At 41.3% G+C, this 22,765-nt stretch overlaps 1 long non-coding RNA gene across 2 annotated transcripts; it reads left to right on the top strand.

The window, feature by feature from the left end:
- Nucleotides 1–696: 696 nt before the first annotated feature.
- Nucleotides 697–22,471, top strand: LOC309328961. Of its 2 annotated transcripts, none has more exons than XR_014150956.1 (2): nt 697–1,958; nt 21,406–22,471. It is a non-coding gene; the product is annotated as an uncharacterized lncRNA (long non-coding RNA). The 2 variants fall into 2 exon arrangements; XR_014150957.1 differs by lacking the exon at nt 697–1,958 and adding an exon at nt 16,295–16,394.
- Nucleotides 22,472–22,765: the final 294 nt, after the last annotated feature.

Genomic DNA, 22,765 nt, shown 5'->3' with positions numbered 1-22,765 from the left:
TGGTGCTGCTTCGCGCGGCCACAGGCGTCTCCCCGGCCCGCCGCTACCCAGCGCGGCTCAGCCCAGCCCGCCGCCCCGCCGGCCCGGAGCGCAGCGCAGCGCAGCGCGGGGGAGCCGCCCTCCTCGCCCTCGCCCTCGCCCTCGCCGCCGCCGCCCATGGCCGCCCTCGCCCATGGCCGCCGGGACCCTCATTGCGCGCGCGGCCGCGGCCGGAGCCCCTCGGCGGGCGGCATGGCCGGGCCAGGCTCCGTCTGGCGCCGCCTCCGCCGCTAGCGCCTCCTTCCCCTCCAGGCGGCCGGGCAGGTGCTGCCGCAGCGCCGCCCCCGCCCCCGCCCCCGGCCGAGGAGGGGCCTGAGAGAGGAGACCCGGGCGCCCCGCCCCGCGACCCCCGCCCCCCGCCGCCCCCAAGGGGGAAGGGGGCATTTCGGGGCGCCGGGGCAGAGTCTCCTGCCCGAAGTTCTGGAGAGACGCTGCCAGTCCGTGTCCGGATGGCCCGCCTCGGTCCTCAAGCCTGCAGCGTTTAGCCGAGGTCCTCCGCTGAGGCCTTGCTTGGGGCAGGAGAAAGGAGCGGGTCCCTGGAAGATAAGCCACACCCGTTCCAACAGATCACAGAAATAAATGTAGAAAGAAAGATTAAATCTTTAGGGGTATGGTTAACTGCTGAAAACATAAATATATTTAAGGATAATTACATACCTGAAAGAAGTTAAGAGAGATCTGGAAGTGTGGGGAAGGATGAAACTATCATTTTGGGGAAGAATATCTGCTCTAAAAATGAATGTGCTACCAAGGATGCTATTTTTATTTCAATCTATACCCCTGATAAGTGGGATGGGACACACCAGAGAATGGCAGAAAAAAATATCCAACTTGATCTGGCAGGGGAAGAAACCAAGAATAAAATATAAGTTACTAATTTTCTAAAGAAAGGGGGGGCTGCTTCTTGCCAGATTTGAAGTTATATTGTAGGAATGGATTTTGTTAAAAAATACAGATCTATTAGATTTGGAAGGTCATGATAACAGGTTTGGGTGGCACGCATATTTATGGTATGATAAAACAAAAGCACATAAAGGATTCCTGAAGAAAATCAATCTATGAGGTATGCAGTAGATACAAAAACTTACTAGAACAGAGAACACCATGATGGCACTCTCCACGGGAAGCAATTTCAGTTAAAATATTAAATATGAGAGGGGATTGGGCCACCTATGAAGATTTGTTAATAGAGGCAGAAGACCAACTAAAATGGAGAAAAATTGAAGATATAAGAGAATTATTAATGGATTGGTCACAGTATCACTAAACAATTTTTTTAAGGTAGACAAAAAAAAGTTTTGATATAGTGAGATCGAGATTTGAAATAGATCTGCAAATAATGTGAAAGTGCTGTCAAAAATGTACAAACTACTTTTGGAATGGTATACAAAAGATGAAGAAGTCAAGGCAGTGATGATAGATTGGGCTAGAGAATTTGGGTATAATATCCAACTTTCATCTTGGGAAAAGTTATGGAAAGGAAATAAAATTTACTGCATGCTGTTCATTAAAAGAAAACTATATGGAAATGATGTATTGTTGGTATCTAACATGGAGTAAAATTGCAAAAATGTACAAAACGGGTTCAAATCTGTGTTGTCAATGCAACGTGAAGGAGGGTACTTTTTACCATATGTGGTGGACATGTACACTGGTAAAGGCTTTCTGGGAAATGATATATAATGAATTAAATAAAATGTTTAAAAATACTTTTGTTAAAAAACCAGAAACCTTTTTGTTAGGTATAAAAAGAGATACCAAGAGAGGATAAAATACTTTTTATGTATGCAATGACAACAGCGAGAATGCTACCAGCCCAGAGATGGAAGGAAGGAGAAGTACCAACAAAAGAAGAATGGCAGACGAAACTCATGGAGATGGTGAAAGTGACGGGGAAGATCTGAAACCAGGAAGATCAAGTATTTTTTAAAAGACGAGTAAATTCTTAATTTATTTAAAAGACCACTGTAAACAGTTAAAATCATTGGCAGCAATGTAATGACACTTGTAATGTGGAATTAAGTATGGTAACTGGATATATAACAGATGGATAATGGTAAAAGATGCAAAAAAAAATCTTAAATATGGAACCCATGAATAATAATAATAATAATAATAATAATAATAATAATAATATTTTTTTATTTATATTCAGGCCAGGCTCAGGGCGGCTAACACCAAATATGAATTAAAGTAATTGTAATAGGAAGAAAACAACAAACAAACAAACAGTTAATTAAAATACAGCTTAAAATGCAGGGAGGAAAGAAGGTCCGAAGGTTCGAAAGAACCTTTTATTTTAATGTTTGAAATGGTTAGTTAAAATCTATAAAAGTCTGTAAACCAGTGAAGAATACTATAAAAAGAAGAAGATAACCCACCCCTGTCCTTGCCAGAGAAGATCCGCAGTGGTGGCCAACAAGCTCCCCACCATCGCTGGTCTCCATGAGCTGCTCCAAAGGTTCCTGAGATGCAGATTGGAAAACGCTGCCATGTAGACTTCAGTACCTCCAACGTCTGGGTTGGAGATACAACTAGGTAACTGTCGGGTTTTTTAAAAATCAACCATTATTTGGTTGCTTCCTCCAGCAGCCAGTGAAGACTTTGCCTACATGGAGCTACGGTCCTTCTCCTTCCCTTAAAAAAACATGTTCAGTGTCACAACTTCCCCACAAAAATGTGGGAAACTGGCATGGCTACAATGCACTTGCTGCCAATGGGAGGCTGGTCACCTGGGCATGGGGCTTAAATGGGAGAGGAGTTAAAAGTTTTCCCCAAAATAAAAAAGAAAACTAGACGATTTCCTGTTACCTGCATACTCCCTGACCATCCACTTGAACTGCTACATCCACTTCTGCCAATCCCAGTCCCAAACTATTCCCACCCAAACCCAAACATCTCCAGGCAGAAAACCACATTCATATAGCAATTGCTAGGGCAGCCCCAGACACTTGCTTAGATCTATATATATATCCATTTGCATCCTTATAGGTAATCCAGCGAACCCACTCCCAAATGGTGTGGGCTTTTGACTCTGAAGCCCTGGCAGTTTTGCAAGCCAGTTAGAATTATTCTTGCATTCTGAGCATGCCCAGACCTCCTCTTTAGTAAAGCAGCCTACTGAACTGTAGAACTCAAGAGTCTGCTGAGAAAAGAAGCACACCAAGAACTGAGGCCAATGTGGGTTTCAATAGTGGGAGTGGTCCCTACTCACAATTCAATAGTCAATAGTAACAAAAACTAATCTATTCAAAAGTACGTATTATAATAGAGATTACAAACTCTAACAGAGATTTCAAACTCAAAGAGATATGTATAACACAATAATTCGTTACAAAGATTTTCTCTTTTTCACTCGACAATAATGTTGATCCTTATAATTTATCAGCTTGCAGATGGAGACTCAGTTTCAATCATAGAGCAGAAGTCAAGTTATGGATTGGAAATCAGGACAGGGCCCTGTTTCGATGTATTCACCTTCATCAGCTGGAAGTATCAAATATTACATGAAAATACATTTAAATTCTAAATTGTCATAAATTATGAAACAGTCATAAACTGTAGAACTGTAGAACTAGGCACATTCTGCTGAGAGCCTAACTACACTGATCAGCCATTGGGTGGTATTTGCAAACCCCACGTCCTTTGCCAATGTGGTTTCAGGTACTCTGCAAACCCTTCTTTCATCAAGGAGGTGCAGCTTTACTTGCTCCATAGCCTGACTTCATATATCGCCTCAGGCATGAGGCGGGGGGGGGGGGGGGAGGGACGACAACATTGTGCTAATTTATGTCCCGCTGGGCTCCCTGGCCAGATGTTGCCGCCTCACAATTCTGAGCAAGGTGGACCATTCTTCTGACAGCCTAAGTCATCTTCCAAGGTTCCCCTGAGGAAGGCCAAAATTCACATATCATTTTGAAATAGCCAGATCTTTGGCTGCAGATCTCCAGCATCTTATAGAGAGAGGGAGATAACTTTCCTGAGTCACCAGCTCCCCTTCTTAGACACTGTACTTTTAAGCCCTCTGGCTATATAGCTGCTGTCCAAGGCAAGGTGACATTGCTCCTGCTTCTACTTGTGCTTTCTGATGACTCAGTTACACACCTAGCATACAAAAAATGCCACCTGTAAAGATGGAGGATAAGAATCATAGAATCATAGAGTTGGAAGAGACCACAAGGGCCATCGAGTCCAACCACCTGCCAAGCAGGAAACACCATCAGAGCACTCCTGACATATGGTTGTCAAGCCTCTGCTTAAAGACCTCCAAAGAAGGAGACTCCACCACACTCCTTGGCAGCAAATTCCACTGTCAAACAGCTCTTACTGTCAGGAAGTTCTTCCTAATGTTTAGGTGGAATCTTCTTTCTTGTAGTTTGGATCCATTACTCCGTGTCCGCTTCTCTGGAGCAGCAGAAAACAACCTTTCTCCCTCCTCTATGTGACATCCTTTTATATATTTGAACATGGCTATCATATCACCCCTTAACCTCCTCTTCTCCAGGCTAAACATGCCCAGCTCCCTTAGCCGTTCCTCATAAGGCATCGTTTCCAGGCCTTTGACCATTTTGGTTGCCCTCCTCTGGACACGTTCCAGTTTGTCAGTGTCCTTGAACTGTGGTGCCCAGAACTGGACACAGTACTCCAGGTGAGGTCTGACCAGAGCAGAATACAGTGGCACTATTACTTCCCTTGATCTAGATGCAATACTCCTATTGATGCAGCCTAGAATTGCATTGGCTTTTTTAGCTGCCGCGTCACACTTTTTGGCTCATGTCAAGTTTGTGGTCAACCAAGACTCCTAGATCCTTTTCACATGTACTGCTCTCAAGCCAGGTGTCACCCATCTTGTATTTGTGCCTCTCATATTTTTTTTGCCCAAGTGCAATACTTTACATTTCTCCCTGTTAAAATTCATCTTGTTTGTTTTGGCCCAGTTCTCTAATCTGTCCAGGTCGTTTTGAAGTGTGATCCTGTCCTCTGGGGTTTTAGCCACCCCTCCCAGTTTGGTGTCATCTGCAAATTTGATCAGAATGCCCTTGAGTCCATCATCCAAGTCGTTGATAAAGATGTTGAATAAGACCAGGCCCAAGACAGAACCCTGTGGCACCCCACTAGTCACTCTTCTCCAGGATGAAGAGGGAACCATTGACTTCCGGAACGCCGCAGCCACGGGAAGGAGCGCGAGCCTGCCCTCCGGGGGAGTCTCGAGCAACACAGAGGTCTAGAGGGGTCACGAAGGCTCCGTGAACCTCGATAACCCCAGGAGGATTATCCTGAGGGTCAAGGTACCCAGCGAAGCTGCTTAAGTTCCCCTGTATTGTCGGCGTTTAGCAAGGTTTGAGCTGCAGCACGAAGGGGATGTAACAGACTCCGTGTTGTGAAGCCTCAGGCTCCGTGTGAAAGCGGTGATCCTCCGACAACAGTCATAAAACTGGGATAAAGTAAACTAACTAAGCTGACAGAAAGATTAATTGAAGAACCCAGTGTAAAAGGACTACGAGAGGCAAAAGGCGAAGGAATCCACTACCGGCGGTAAGAGAAAATGGAGTACAACGTAAGGCTGGGAGAGAGGGAAAAATAAAAAAAAAAATTGCCGCTACAGTGGTTGTAGAAGAGAGACCTCAGATACAAACTATAAGGACTCTGAGGCAAAGTAACAAATGAAAATATCTTAAGGGACTAGAAAGAAGTGAAAGGAACTTTTCTGTTCAACTTGGAGAGATTGCAGTGCTAACGACCGGGAGGAGATTGCAGGGGCGGTTTCTTGGCAATTAACCCCTTTGCATGCCTTCTGTGAACATGGTCTGAGTCTAGCAGCACACGCTCAGAGATTTTATTATTTACACCTCTTTGTTATCTACACCTCTCATATTGGAACAAAGGACAGAAACTGCTATTCTACTCGGGCCATTTGGAAGGAAAAAAAGCGTAATCAGGATGGTGGGTTAGGACTTTTTGCCATATATAAAAGCTTCTTCCCTCAGGAGACGTCCTAATTTGGTCCTGCCCCACACCCATGTGCCTGCTTTTGGATTAAGACTCTCTCCACACTTTGAGAGAGAACAAGAAAGTAAGAAAGTAGCTGCTAAGTGGGAGTGGAGGGAAGACCTCAGATACAAAACAAAGAGTCTGAGGCGAGGAAACAATAAAACAATTTAACGGACTTGAGAGATTTGGGGGAAGGGAAAGGAAATTTTTTGCTTTCAACAGGTCGGAGACTGTACAGCAAAGACTGGCATGAGTTGGAGATTGCATGGTAAAGACTGGCGTGGGATGTATAAACGGACTTACTATACCATATTTAACTTCTATCAAATCTAACCCTTCTAATTATAGCCTGTAAGAGGGACTGTTTCAAATAATTTACAAAATTGCTAATCTCCAAGTTTGCTACCAATTTCGTTTTTAAGTACTTTACGGACAAAGGATAGAGACGGACTTATATGATATTTAAGAAAAGGCTGTCAAGATTTGAATTAACAACAGGAGGACTAGAGGACTGAAAAGCTTGTGAACTGGCTGGGGAGAAAAACGGATAACTTGGGGTTTTTGCTTTGTCACCCTGCTGCTATATCTAAGCTCCTCCATGTTTTGCCTTAAAGAGATATATCTCAGTATTTTGCCTTAAAGAGATATATCCCAGTACTTAAATTGGAGAGGACAGAGCTTATATTTTGGACTGAATTATTACCTCTGTGGAAAGTTTGGGAATTGTGGGGAGAAGATCTGAGAACAGTCGGGAGAAGAGAGTATAAACCTGGAAGCCGTATAAGGAGTCTACTGCTTCAGAGAAGACCTCCCTTGCTGACCCAGTTCCCGAACCCGGGTTTGTTTCTGGACTGAGTTTTTCTTTTCTTTGCCTCCTTAAGAGTTTTCTTTCCCTCTTTAAGAGCTTAGGGAAAGAGTTAGGTGTTCTCCTATTTGCATACCTTCCTAACCCTGACGATTAACCCTTTCCCTCTTGTAAGGCTTTCTCTTATAATTTTGCAACGTATTAGAGGCAGGTCCTTGGATCCTGCCACCGGATCCTGCCATCGGTAGCCCTCAGGACTTTCTTATACTTGTGAGATACCAGCTTGACTATCCACTTAATTTTTGGTCTTCTTTTCTGTTTCCCAGTTCTTTATAAGGGTACTGGTGGAGTTAAGGCTTCTCAGGGATTGGTAAAATTGAAGGAGTTGAAGAAGCCAGTAAGTGATTTCTAAAAGAGAAGGAACACCAATAGTTAAAATGAAAAAGACAGTGGGAACACCAGCGGAAAGGCGGCCATCAAGACAAGAAGAAGGGAAAGAGGGGAAGGAAATTAAAGATTATGACAGTCTGATGGCAGAAATAAGGAAAGAATTTAAAAACAATGAACAATATATTGAAAGGAAGCTAATAGAAGTTCAGGATACTCTGGATAAGAAACTAGAGGGGGTGGTGGGTGAACTGACAGGTAAAGTGAAGGACTTATCGGTAAGAACCAAAGCACTGGAGGATTCAATGAAAAGGGTGCAAAAAGACATGAAAGACAGTAAGAGGGAGGTGGACAGGATTAAAATAGAAGTTAAAGAGATAGGAAAGATACAGGAAGAGTTGTTGGACAACATGGCCATGACTCAGATGAGACAAAATCAATTAAATCTGAAATTTAGAGGGATAGTGGAAGATCTAAATGAGAATATAAGATCTAAAATGGTTAAAGAGTTAGCAATCTGGTTAGGCAGGGAAGAAGAAGAGATAAATCACTCTATAGCAAATATCTTTAGGATAAAAACAAAATCGGCTAAAGCCAAGGGGAAAAAATTACCAGGAGATATCCTGGTCATGTTCAACTCGTTAGAGATAAGAAATGAGATACTGAAACAGAACTATAACAAAAGGCTTGTTATCGAAGGGAACACTATTATTATATTTAAAGAGATTCCTTCGAGATTTCTTCGAAGGAGAGATGTATATAAAAAATTAACCAACCAATTGAAGAAAAATGGGATCTTATATAGATGGGAGTTCCCAGAAGGTATTTCATTCTATTTCAAGGAAAAAAGATTTAAACTGTCCACACCCTCGGAACTTGAAAAATTTGCAAGGAGATATGAGAAAGACCTCGGAAAAATGGTGGAGAGGGAAATGGAGGAAGGACAGGGGGAGGGGGGAGAGGACGAACAAAGTGAAGAAGAAGAAAGAGAGATAAAATTAATAGAAGTAACAAAAAAAGGGAAGAAGTAGAGAAAGAAGGTAAACAATAAATCTTATTTAGACTTGATAATCTATTTATAACATACAACAATGGCATTAAAAGTGTTGACCTGGAATGTGAATGGCATTAACAATAAAAATAAAAGAAATCAGATTGCACATATATTAGGAAAAAAGAATCTTGACCTAATCTGTCTGCAGGAGACTCACGTAACCAATAAGCATAAGAGAATATTAAGCAACAAAAAATTAGGACTTGATTTTGTGAGCTCCGATAAAGTTAAGAAAAGAGGTGTGGTTCTATACATAAAGGAAAAATTCAATCCACAATTACTGTACAAAGATGATCAAGGGAGGGTGATAGTAGTACAGATGGTGTTTCAAAGAGAAAAAATAATTGTGGTAGGAATATATGCTCCTAATGATAAAAAATCAGATTTCTTCCTCGAATTAGGCAATAAGTTAATGGAGTGGATGGACCAAAAAATAATACTGATGGGAGATTTCAACGGGGTGGTTTCACCAAACTTGGACAAGTCAACAAAAAAACAAGACCCGAAGGAAGGTAAACTACCCAGATCTTTTTTTGATTTGATTAAGAATTTAGGTCTGATAGATGCTTGGAGATTTAAAAACCCCACGATAAAGCAGTATACCTTTTTTTCAAATCCAAAGCAGAGTTGGGGGAGAATAGATAGTATTTGGGTATCTAAAGAACTAACCCAGAATTTAAGTAAGGCGGAAATTTCTGCCCAAACCATATCTGACCATAATTCGGTCTTTATTGAAATAAAAGGTAAAGACATTAGATCAGGCAGATGGAGAATGAATGAATTTTTATTTAATGACCAGAGGGTAGTAATTAAGGCTAAGGAAACCATTGAGGAATATTTTAAGTGGAATTTGAACGGGGAAACAGCGGTAGAGACAGTGTGGGATGCAGGAAAGGCAGTTATGAGGGGCTTCCTGATCCAGAAAAATTGCCACTTAAGAAAAGAAAGAGAGAAAAATAAAGAGCAGATTTTAACACAGATTATGGAAAATGAAAGAAGATTAACTATTAATCCTGATGAAGAGAGTGCAAAGCATAACATAAAGATACTGCAAATTAAATTTTCCATGATAATTAACCAAGAGATTGAATGGAAAATAAAAATGATGAAACAGAGAAATTTTGAATCGGCCAATAAGATAGGGAAATACTTGGCATGGCAAATAAGAGAGAGGAGGAAACAAAACACGATCTGTAAGATAAAGGATGGAGATAGAATCATAGAACAACCAAAAGAAATAAAAAAGATATTCCAGAAATACTACAAGGACTTATATAAAAGAGGAAAGGAAACGGACTATGAAATAGATAGCTTTTTCCAAGAACAACATCTACAACAAATTGCAAAGGAAGAAAAAGAGCTATTAGACCAAATGATTACACAAGAAGAGATTAAAAAGGCCATTAAAAAGATGAAAATCGGGAAAGCACCGGGGCCGGACGGCCTACCGGCTAAATATTACAAAACATTAAGCGAACAAATATCCCCAATCCTGTGTGAAGTGATGAATAATACTCTAAAAGAGGGGAAAATCCCCAACTCCTGGAAGGAAGCATATATTACATTAATTTCTAAAAAAGATGTAGATGCTCTAGAGGTGAAAAACTACAGACCGATTTCGTTATTAAACAACGATTATAAGCTGTTTGCAGATGTGATGGCAGAAAGATTAAAAAAGGTCTTGAATAACAGAATTCACAAAGATCAAACGGGCTTCCTCCCAGGGAGACAACTGAGGGATAACGTAAGAAATGTAATAGACATAATTGAATACCTAGATACTAGAATAGACGTGCAGGCCGCCCTGGTATTCATAGATGCCGAAAAGGCATTTGATAATATTTCATGGGACTTCCTGAAGAAAAGTCTGACAGTGTTGGGGATGGGTGAAAGATTTAGAAAAGGCATAGAAGCTATCTATCATGAACAAAAGGCAAAACTTGTAATAAACAATACAACTTCAGAATTCTTTAATATACATAAAGGTACTAGACAAGGCTGCCCTCTATCTCCCCTACTATTTATAACAGTACTGGAAATATTCATTAAAAGATTGAGGGAAACAACAGAAGTTAAAGGAATCAAGGTAGGATTGAATGAATATAAAATCAAAGCCTTTGCCGATGATATTGTACTAACCCTTCAAGACCCAAAGCATAGCGTAAAAGAAGCTCTACAAAAATTTGAAGAATTTGGCACTGTGTCAGGACTCAAGGTTAATAAGAACAAAACTAAGATGTTGGTTAAAAATTTAACTAAGGAAGAAACGGTAGATCTAGAGCAAAGGGTGGGAATAATGATGGCAAAAAAGGTAAAATACCTTGGGGTATGGATCACGGCTAAGAATATTAACCTGTTTAAAGATAATTATGAGACCACCTGGAAAAACATTAAGAAAGATTTGGAAATTTGGGACAGAATGAGACTATCCTTCTTAGGAAGGATAGCAGCTGTAAAAATGAACGTTCTACCCAGAATGCTGTTTTTATTTCAAACTATCCCGGTACTCAAAGGTCCAAAGCAATGCCAAGAATGGCAGAGAACCTTGGCGAGATACATCTGGCAGGGAAAAAGACCGCGAATTAAAATGAAAATATTAGTAGATAAAAAGGAAAGAGGGGGCTTTTCCCTACCGGACCTGAGTCTATATTATGAAGCGGCATGTTTATTGTGGTTAAAAGATTGGATAAGATTGGAAAACAGAGAATTACTAGATCTGGAGGGCTTCGACAACAGGTTCGGGTGGCACTCGTACCTGTGGTACGGAAAGGTGAAGGCACACAGGGGCTTCCTAAACCATATTTTTAGGGGTCCAATACTCCAGGTATGGGAGAGGAATAAAAATCTTTTGGAAAGGAAGACTCCTTGGTGGATTTCACCAATAGAGGTGTTGACTGTTAAGAAAACTAATATGGAAGAGAAGAATGCCACTTATGAAGAACTTATAACCAAATCAGAACAAGGTTTGAAACTTAGACCATACGAGCAGATAAAATCTTTTTTCACAAGTTGGCTACAATACCACCAGGTGAATGGTTTGTTAATTGAAGACAAAAAGAATTCAGGATTTGAAGATAAAAAATCTAGGTTTAGTGTGGAGGTAATAGAGGGAAAGAGTAAAACACTGTCTAGGATTTACGACATATTACTGGAGTGGTACACTAAAGACGAGGAGGTGAAGGAGGCAATGACAAAGTGGGCGATAGACGTGGGTTATAACATTGATTTTGAAAGGTGGTTAGAATTATGGAATAATAACACAAAGTTTACGGCGTGTATGGCACTGAGGGAAAATATGTGGAAGATGATATATAGGTGGCATCTTACACCTGTGAAACTAGCTAAAATCTACAGGTTAAAGAACAAAAGATGCTGGAAATGTGGGGAAGCAGAAGGCGATTTTTACCACATGTGGTGGTTATGTAATAAAGTGAAAAAATTTTGGGAACTAATATATAATGAACTTTAAAAAATTCTTAAATATACTTTTCCCAAAAAACCTGAAGCCTTTCTGCTAGGAATGTTGGGTAAAGAGATTAAAAAAGAAGACAAGAATATATTCCTCTATGCCACCACAGCCGCAAGAACTATGCTGGCACAAAACTGGAAAATGGAAACCATACCTAGTATAAGTGATTGGCAGGTTAAAATGGTGGAATACGCCGAACTTGCTAGATTAACGGGTAGAATACGAGACCAAGATGAGCAAAAATTTCATAAAAATTGGAGTAAATACTGGAAATATATTGAAAATAAATAGTAGAAGACACTGGTGGGCCTGGATTAACTCTAACAGAGAATGTCTAATATTTAAGATTAAGAGAAAATACGTGAATGTAGGATTATTTGATACTTACCAATAGGGTGGAGGGAAGTCCAGGACTAAATAAAGTCCAAAGGGTTTTTTTTTTTTTTTATGATAAGAAATTTCTGTTTTTTGATCCTTTTTTTTTCTTTCCTCTTTTGTAAAAAAGAAAAAATTAACAATAATTTATTTATATGTATGTTTATACGTTCAGTGATATGATGATTTGTACAATGTATATTTATATAGACATGTGTATTATTTAAAGCTCGAATAAAAAAGTATTTTTAAAAAAAAAAAAGAAGAAGAAGAGGGAACCATTGATGAGCACCCTTTGGGTTCAGTCAGTCAGCCAGTTACAAATCCACTGAGTGGTAGCATAGTCAAGACCGCATTTTACCAGCTTCTTTACAAGAATATCATGGGGTACCTTGTCAAATGCCTTGCTGAAATCAAGGTAGGCTACATCCACTGCGTTCCCTTCATCTACCAGGCTTGTAATTCTGTCAAAAAACGAGATCAGGTTAGTCTGACATGACTTATTTTTCAGAAATCCATGCTGACTATTGGTGATCACAGCATTCCTTTCTAGGTGCTCAGAGACTGTTTGCTTAAGGATCTGCTCCAGAATCTTCCCTGGTATTGATGTCAGACTAACTGGCATCCTAACTGGAAGAGAAGCCAATCCTTACTAAGTTCTCAGCTTTGAGAAAGTGGGCAGAAATAAAAACCCCAGTCGTGTTGGAAGGGAAATACTTGATTCTGTGTGTTTTACAGGGAAGAGTCCAGGGCAGTGCTCAGAAAAAAGCCGCCCCCATCCCGTTACTTGAAAGTTTTTGTTATTAAGGACCAGGCAGGCTTTCTCCCAGGAAGACACTTATCAGATAATGTAAGGAATATAATTGACATTATGGAATTGCTGACAGTAAATATCAATACAAAGGCAGTTTTAATATTTGTGGACGCGGAGAAAGCTTTTGACAATATTTCTTGGAATTTTATGAAGAAGAATCTCCATGGGATGGGGGTAGGCCAAAGGTTTGAAAATGGTATAGGTGCAATATATTCTGAACAAAAGGCAAAGTTAATTGTAAATAATGTGGTTACTGATGAACTTCCTATAGAAAAAGGGACACGGCAGGGGTGCCCAATATCCCCACTACTTTTTATATCAGTCCTGGAGGTTTTGTTGAATATGATTAGGGGGGACCAGCTGGTAAAAGGAATTCAGGTCGGAGCCAAACAATATAAACTGAAGGCATTTGCAGATGATTTAGTATTGACTTTACAAGAGCCAGACACTAGTACAAAAAGAGTTTTAAAACTAATCCAAGTTTTTGGTCAGGTAGCAGGATTTAAGCTGAATAAACAAAAAACTAAAGTCTTGGAAAAAAATCTAACAAATGTTGAAAGAGAGAGGTTTCAAAGTGAAACTGGGTTAATGGTGGCAAAGAAAGTGAAATACTTGGGGATTAATATGACATCTAAAAATGTGAACTTATTCAAAGATAACTATGACAAATGTTGGACAGAGGTAAAGAAAGATCTAGAAATATGGTCGAACTTGAAGCTTTCCTTGTTAGGTCGAATTGCTGTGATCAAAATGAATGTATTGCCCAGAATGTTATTTTTGTTTCAGACATTACAAATTGTGGATAAACTAGACTGTTTCAAGAAGTGGCAGAAAGATATATCTAAATTTGTCTGGCAGGGCAAAAAGCCCAGAATAAAATTTAAGATATTAACTGACACAAAAGACAGAGGGGGGTTTGCCCTGCCGGACTTAAGACTGTACTATGAATCGGCAGCTTTCTGCTGGTTGAAAGATTGGCTACTTCTTGAGAATACAGACATTCTGGATTTGGAAGGATTCGACAATAGATTTGGTTGGCATGCATATATATGGTATGACAAGGTTAAAGTTCACAAAGGTTTTAAAAACCATATTGTTAGGAAAGCATTATACAATGTTTGGATGCGATATAAGGACTTGTTGGAAAATAAAACCCCTAGGTGGCTATCACCAATGGAGGCTAAGGAGGTGAAGAAATTTAATATGGAATCTAAATGGCCAAAATATTTTGAAATTTTAGAGCAAGAAAGTGGCAAATTTAAACTACAGAGTTTTGAGAAAATAAAGTCTAAGGTACGAGACTGGCTCCATTATTATCAAATAATGGAGACTTTTAAACAAGACAGGAAAATTGGTTTCCAGGTGGAGAAATCGAAACTAGAAACAGAATTGTTAGAACCCAATACTAAGAATTTATCAAGAATGTATAATTTGTTGCTGAAGTGGAATACAATAGATGAGACAGTTAAATCAGCCATGATTAAATGGGCACAGGACATTGGTCATGACATCATGTTTGCTGACTGGGAACAGTTATGGACCACCAGCATTAAATTTACGGCATGTAATGCCTTAAGAGAAAATATTATGAAAATGATTTATAGGTGGTACATGACCCCAGTCAAGCTTGCGAAGATTTACCATCTGCCCAATAATAAATGCTGGAAATGTAATGAGACTGAAGGTACCTTCTTTCACCTTTGGTGGACCTGCCCAAAGATTAAAGCCTTTTGGGAAATGATCTATAATGAAATTAAGAAGGTACTTAAATGTACTTTCCATAAGAAACCAGAGGTATTTCTTTTGGGCATGGTCGGCCAATTGGTGTCAAGGAAGGACAAGACTTTTTTTATGTACGCTACTACAGCAGCAAGGATTCTTTTAGCAAAGTATTGGAAGACACAAGAATTACCTACACTGGAAGAATGGCAGACGAAAGTGATTGACTTTATGGGATTGGCAGAAATGACTGGCAGAATCCATGACCAAGAGAAAGAGACGGTGGAGGAAGACTGGAAGAAATTTAAAGCTTAAGAACTGTTTTAAAATTGATGAGTGCTAAAATGTCAAGGGAAAGGAAGATGCAGAATTACAGCTGAAACTGTTTGATGAATTAAGATGAAACTGAGAAAGAAAATAAGTTACAATTTAATTGGAGTAAAGGGTTGCTGAAAAACTGTTAAATAAGGATGCAGAAAGGGTGAGGTATGGGGAAGTCCGAGAAAGAAGGCTCATGAAAATCAGGATATGAAATTATACTTGTTTGTATGTTTTTGTTTGTTGATGTTTGTTTGTTATTTTGTTTTAAAATTGGAAAATCAATAAAAAAATTATTTTAAAAAATGAAAGTTTTTGTTATTATTCATATTTATTATTAGTCACTTCTTCAGAAAGGTAACCTCAAAGCGACTTACAGAAACAAAGCATTTAAAAACAAGAGTAAAAACAACCCAAAATGCTAAACCTTAGACTCATAGCTAGAAGCAGTAAGAGCTGACAGAATTAAGAAAAAGTAAAACTTAGGGAATGCCTAGATGAGATTTTTAAATATAGAACTGATGAACAAGGGTCTTCAGTAGCAAATCTGCTTAGGTTACAAATTTCAGAACTAATAGTCTCAGCTCAATAATTTTTGGTAGAAACAAGTCTGACAAATGCCTAGATAAAAATTTTAAAATGAGGAATCAAATGGAATATTTGGTGTGTTGGGAGAGCAAAACGACTTCCCTGGAATGCAAGAACGGGGGCGGGGGGGGGTGTCACCATGGGAGGATGTCAGACTCCAAATTCAAATGGAGATAGCAAAGGGAATAAAAGTCAGAGGATGGGTGGGGGGAGAGACCAGGGAGGAAATAATGAGAGAATAAGTAAGCACAGGAGGGGAGGGAACCTCTGAATCGCACTGGGTGACCTTGGGCCAGTCACTGCCCCTCCAGCTAAACCTCACAGGGTGGTTGTGAGGATAAAATGTGGTGGGTGAGAACCTTGGATGCCACCTTGAGCTTGGAGGAAAAGGTGGGATATAAATGCAATAATCAAATAATACATAAATTACTTTCCAGTAATTAAGCATAGGATCAGGCTGTTAGTCTAGCAAATTGCTTGTTTTGGTGAATGGAAATGAAACACAGAATGTTTCCTTCTAGGAATCAGACCATGAGCCCGTCTAACTCAGCGTTGTCTGCAATATTGACTGCATGCGGCTCTCCAGGGTTTCAGGCAGGGAACTCTCCTCTCAGCCTTGACCTGGAGATGCCAGGGATTGGGCAAGGCTGGCACCTCCTGCATGCAGAACATAGGATCTTCTTACAGCCCTTTGGGATTGTTCTAGTTGGTTAGAGCATGGTGCTGATTGTGGGATATAATGCTGTCAGTCAAGTCCAACATTCCGAGAGGACTAACTGCCTCTATGTGGCAGGCAGTTTGTCTGTTGGTCGGTTGCTGCAAGGAGTGTTAACTGGTAACTGCTCGGATGCAGTCTTCTCATGATTCATTACTATCTAGTATATAGTTTATGAGTTATTACTGGCCCAGAGTTGTGTAATTCCCCCCCCCCCCGGTTATCTAGTGGGGATTAAGTAAGCCCTCCCTTCCCTCAGAGGTTACAGTAACCTAAGGCAATGATCTCCCTGGAAAAGACCCTGGTGTTGGGAAAGATGGAGGGCACAAGGAGAAGGGGACGACAGAGGACGAGATGGTGGGACAGTGTTCTCGAAGCTACCAGCATGAGTTTGACCAAACTGCAGGAGGCAGTGAAAGACAGGAGGGCCTGGTGTGCTCTGGTCCATGGGGTCACGAAAAGTCAGACACGACTAAATGACTAAACAACAACAACAAAAGGCAGTGAAGATTATATTTTTGAGATGTCTAGTGGAGTTTTTGAAAAGTGATCTAGGACGAGGCTTGCCTGTTCTAAATGAACATAATTTTGTGCACTGGAAGCAATGCTTAATAGCACTTCTAGATGTGAAAGGCGTCCTCGATGCTATAAAAGCCCCTGACCTACAAGCACGGATGAGGGTGAAAAGAATAGGAAAGCCAGATTAATCATTTTGAATGGACTTTGCGATGAACACCTCTCAATGATAAATTCTGAAGAAACTGCATCTCAAATTTTAAATGATATTGAGCGCATGTTTGGAGACACGATGAAGAGCCCCTATGTTAATACGTGAGTTAACCAGACTGAGAATGAATTCTAAAGATGAATTCACAAACCATATGAACCAATTTACAGAAATTATTCAAAAGATTCAGATTACCCCCAAACCATTTGATGAGGAAATGAATGCAGTTGGCTACTACAAGAAAAGAATTTAACTGTCAGGAATTGTCAAAATAATAGTAATAGGTGGATCCTAGACAGTGGAGCAAGTTCACATTAGATGTGATGCATAGAGTTTTCTCTTTTAGATGCATAGAGTTTTCTCTTTTAGAAAAGACTGTTTTAATGAAATTAATGAAGCAGTAGGATCAGAAATTGAAATCGCAGATGGAAATATTGTCAAAGCGAGACAGGCTGGTTCTGTGAATTTGAAATTTAATGCAGAAAATCAAATTTTACATACCACAGTAGAAAGAGTCCTGTATGTTCCACAGCTCAGATGCAATCTGATTAGTGTGTCCAGTTTGGACAAAAAGGGTTTCCAGATAACGTTTGGAAATCAACATTGTAAAGTAACAAAGAATGGCAAACTGTTTGTTCAAGCTAAACTAATAAATGGTGTATATGAGGCTGATAGTTCAGAGAATGAATCCGCAAAGGTGGCACATTCAAGCCAGAAGGATGAGGCAGACCTGCAGTTATGGCATAGAAGGCTTGGATACAGAGACACCAGCACCATTCTAGATCTCCAGAAAAGTAAACTTGCAAGAGGATTACAGTGGTACCTCGGGTTAAGAACTTAATTTGTTCTGGAGGTCCGTTCTTAACAGGAAACTGTTCTTAACCTGAGGTACCACTTTAGCTAATGGGGCCTCCTGCTGCCGCCGCCCGATTTCTGTTCTCATCCTGAAGCAAAGTACAGGTAACAGCTAGCAAAACAATTCCAACGAAATGCATAAGTTGTATAACTGAGAAAGCTGTAAAATCTTCATTTCCAAGATGCATAGAGCAGAGAAGCAGTAAAGTACTTGATATAGTCTACAGTGACTTATGTGGACCAATGAATGTTCCCTTACTGGGTGGGAACAGATACATACTAATTTTTCTTGATGATTTTTCAAAATACTGTGTAGTGTATTTCATCAAAGAAAAGAGTGACACGCTGGAAATGTTCCAAAAATATTTAGCGATGGTTAAAAATAAGTTCAAAAGAGCTCCAGCTATACTGATGACAGACAATGGAAGAGAGTACTGCTCATGTGATATGCAGACTATACTGGAGGAGGGAATTGAACATGTGACCACAATTTCTTACACACCACGACAAAATTCTATAGCTGAGAGAAAATTTAGATCCATCATGGAAATGACCAGATGTATGTTAAAGGATGCATCTCTACCCCACAAGCTGTGGGCAGATGCAGTGAATACAGCAGTTTATCTCCAGAACAGATTGCCAAGAAAGGGAACAAAGTGCATGCCTTTCGAACTTTGGCATGGGAGCGTTCCTAATCTGTCACACATATGTGTATTTGGGAGTTTGTTATTATCACATTCCTAAAGAACACAGGGGGACGCGGGTGGCGCTGTGGGTAAAACCTCAGTGCCTAGGGCTTGCCAATCGCATGGTCGGCGGTTCGAATCCCCGCGGCGGGGTGAGCTCCCGTCTTTCGGTCCCAGCTCCTGCCCACCTGGCAGTTCGAAAGCACCCTTAAGTGCAAGTAGATAAATAGGTACCGCTTTCTAGTGGGAAGGTAAACGGCGTTTCTGTGTGCTGCGCTGGTGCTGGCTCACCAGAGCAGCTTCGTCATGCTGGCCACGTGACCCGGGAGTGTCTCCGGACAGCGCTGGCCCCCGGCCTCTTAAGTGAGATGGGCGCACAACCCTAGAGTCGGACACGACTGGCCCGTACGGGCAGGGGTACCTTTACCTTTACCTAAAGAACACAGACACAAGCTTGATTCCAGAGCGCAAGCAGGTATCCTTGTGGGGTATGCTTCTGGAGGCAAGGGATACAGAATTATGGACTTACACACTGGTAAGATAAATGTATACCATGCAGTGTACCGTATTTTTCGCCCCATACGGCGCACCGGCCCATAGGACGCACCTAGTTTTTTTGGGGGGGGGAAAGAAAGAAAAAAAATTATTTTCCCCCCAGGTGCGGGGCTGGGGCAGGGGAAGCCCAAGCTTCCTCCGACCCCAGCCCCCAGAACAGGCTGCTAACCGCAAGCCGTGGGAGAGCTGCGTGAAGTCGCACAGCTGTCCCACGGCTAGCGGAGAACTTGCCTGCACCCAGAAGCTCGGGGCGCGCTGAGCTCAGCACGCCCCAGGCTTCGGGCTTCACGCAGCTCTCCCATGGCTTGCGGATAGCTTCCTGAAGCCTGGAGAGTGAGAGGGGTTGGTGCGCACTGACCCCCCTCGCTCTCCAGGCTTCAGTGAAAGCCTGAATTCGCCCCATAGGACACACACACATTTCCCCTTCATTTTTGGAGGGGGAAAAATGCGTCCTATAGGGCGAAAAATACGGTATTTTGATGAACACAGTAAAGCTGATACTAGAATAGTATTTTATTTGAAGACACAGAAAAGATTAAAGATCTTGTGTATTTTCCTTCAATACCCCAGCAAAGTCCTGATCTGTCTTCCAGTGTAGAAGTTGCAGGGATGATTCTCAGGGATGATTCACATCCTGGCTGGCAATTTCTTGATCTCCTGCCCTCAGGCAGAAGATACAGAAGCATGACTATTCTCACCAACAGGGTAAAAAACAGCTTCTATCCGTGGGCTGTTAGGCTGCTGAATGAAAAGATAACAACAGGACAACTGACTTTTGGGTTTGGTGGGTGTGCGTCAGCAAACGAGGGGAATTAAGACTAAGAGAGCTGAGTTGGGGGTGCTCGTGTAATCTCACTCTATACAAGTTGTACCAGTGGCAATAAAGTATTTCAATTGGACTAGATAACCCTCAGGATCACGTCCAACTCCACAATTTTCTCTCACTCTCTCTGATAAAATATGTCAAGTGTTAGAATACTATTTCAGCTCTGTCCCTTTCCCAGAAACCCCTTTGAATAGAATCAGGGAGCAACTGCAGAAGTCATGCAGCCAATGCCATAAACAAACCTAGCAGCAGAGTTCAGTATATCAATGCTCATAGGTCCTGTTCTATACAAATGTATTTGCTTTACTCTTTTTCTTTTTCTTTTTTCTCTTTTTTTTTGGTATACTGTCTTTGTATGTGTGTCTCAAATGAATCTCAATAAAAAAATTTAAAAAAAAAATGCTCATAGGTCCTGACCGTAAGTAGTTACCCTCCAATGTGCTACTTTTGGAAAAGATAAAATTGGCTTCGTCAGCAGTTGGAGCAATGCCCGCTTTCCCAGAGGATGAATTATAAGAAAACTTTGATTGCATCTGTCTGATCTCAAGCTAATGAAAATTTGGTACCAGGAGGAACCGCTCATTCCATTTGCATCAAGCGTTTTCGAATGGATGCCTAATATATCTAGAGGTTTTTGTTTTGTTTTTTGCTTTAAATGCATTTATCTTTGCTCCATTCTGTGGTGTTGCTTCCCAAGATGCTCAAGCAGCCAAGCATTCAAAATTTTGTAGCCAAAGCAGACTTTCTCTCCCCCCACCAGGCCTATGGAATAATGACATTGGCTTCTTTGGTTCAATAGCCCCTGCCTTTGCAAGGCCAGGACCACCTTTAATTCAAACATGCATTTCTTAATATGATTACCATATATTTATGTGGTGGGAAATACTATTATTGAGACACATCTTACACCAGGCCATTACCCAGCAAGGGAGCCCAACCCTCCAACAGAAGACTAACAAATGTGGTTAAGTGGTTAGAGTGTCAGACAGGACCTGGAACACCAGGGTTCAAATCCTCACTCAGCAAGGAAGCTCACTGGGTGACCTTGGAGTCAGTCGCTGCCTTTCAGCCTAACCTACCTCACAGGGTTGTTGTGAAGATTCAGTGTGGGGGGGGGGAGCTATGAACACCAATTTGAGCTCCTGGGAGAAAAAGGTGGGATATAAAATATGGAAAATAAATAAATAACTTTACTTGGTTTTTCTTCTCCATATCTAGCCAAAGTGGCAAGTCCCATAAAAATGGCAATAAAACAATTAAACAACAATGAAAGCAAAACAGCAAGGACAAAAGAGCCAGGATAAGCCCAGTTGCAAGGACAGCAAAATAACAACAACAACAACAACAACGTATTAACCGTGATAATTATGGAAAACATTTAGCCAACTTCCTTGGACTCCCTTTGATGTCAAAGTCTTTTAGCTGCCATTAAAGGAGCACTAAAGTGTGCTTCCTTTACCCTTTAAATTTTTTCCTTTGCAGTTCAGAAATATGACGGCGGGATCACTCCATCAGCTCTCTTATCGGTCATCAGACTTCATTTGAGCGCCTGAAGAACAGGAGGCTTCAAAGGCAGACCTTCAGCTGCTGTTGATCCTGCCTCGCTTGGTATAATGCTGCATTGCGTGCCCTGCAGAATCCCACTCAAAGCTCCTGTCAGTTGACCCTGCCCAGGGCTGAACTCAGAACGGGTTGCTCTCCCTGCTTTGAAAGGAAGCCATGGTGCCCAAAGTCAATAACAGAATCTATCCGAATGTTGCCATTCTAGGACCTCTGTTCTTTAACATGATAGCAGGACCTGCCTGCAATTGTCAGATGCCCCGATTATACAGTACTGTACATGCTTCTCATTGCTAATAATTTGCACCAGGAAGGGCTTGGAGCAGTTTCTTAATGCACAGACAGTACCTTCTTTCACAGGTTTGGTGAGTGCATGGAGAGGTGCCTGAGCTGGATTTGGGGGCAGCAACTAGGTGGATTAGCAAGGCTTGGAGGGACTCTTGGCTCAAGGGGCAATTGCCAGAGGCTATCTGCTCCATCATTGGAGGAAACAAGCAATAAAAGCTCCCAGCTTGACTTGTAAGTCTGGCAACAGTAATTGGCATGTGGCCATTGATGTTTGTTTGATTTTCATCTGTGGGGAAATGTACTGCATCAGCACCTGATCAACAAACCATGTGCAAATATTGCCCCTTGTGGGACAATAAATCACATGGAGAACTTGAAGAGGAGCACACAGAGTCTGCCATCTGCACGGGGACCCAAAGCTCCAGGGAGCTTGCTTCCCCACTCGCTGACAGAAAGAGCACTTGTAAAGACTTTGTAACTAAGCCTTAGTGCCCGAGTCGTCTATTTTTCATCCCCCTCCAAGTCCTTTTTCCTTTTGTGCCATGACTTTTAGCTTGTAAAACCTGAGGGCAGAGACCATTTCATTAATGAGCATTGTAAACCACTCCAGAAGCCTTTTTCTCAGTTAATGAGCGGGGTTTATAAACACATCCAATAAATAAATAAAATGATAATGTGTCAAATTCATGAAACTATGAAACTGAAAGAAGCTGTGTCATACTTGGTGTGCCTTTTGGTCCAGGCCTAGAACAAGGGAAGAGAACGGGTTGGGTCTGCTTTCACCATTCCCAGGAGCCAGTGTGGTGTAGTGGTTAAGAGCGGTAGTCTCGTAATCTGGGGAACCGGGTTCACTTCCCCGCTCCTCCACCTGCAGCTGCTGGGTGACCTTGGACTAGTCACACTTCTCTGAAGTCTCTCAGCCCCACTCACCTCACAGAGTGTTTGTTGTGGGGGAGGAAGGGAAAGGAGAATGTGAGCCGCTTTGAGACTCCTT

The sequence above is a fragment of the Podarcis erhardii genome, assembly GCF_964252035.2.
Source record: "Podarcis erhardii genome assembly, chromosome: 14".
Lineage (NCBI taxonomy): Eukaryota > Metazoa > Chordata > Lepidosauria > Squamata > Lacertidae > Podarcis > Podarcis erhardii.
Note: the sequence above shows the minus strand (reverse complement) of the source record. Positions and strands in the feature narration are given on the sequence as shown.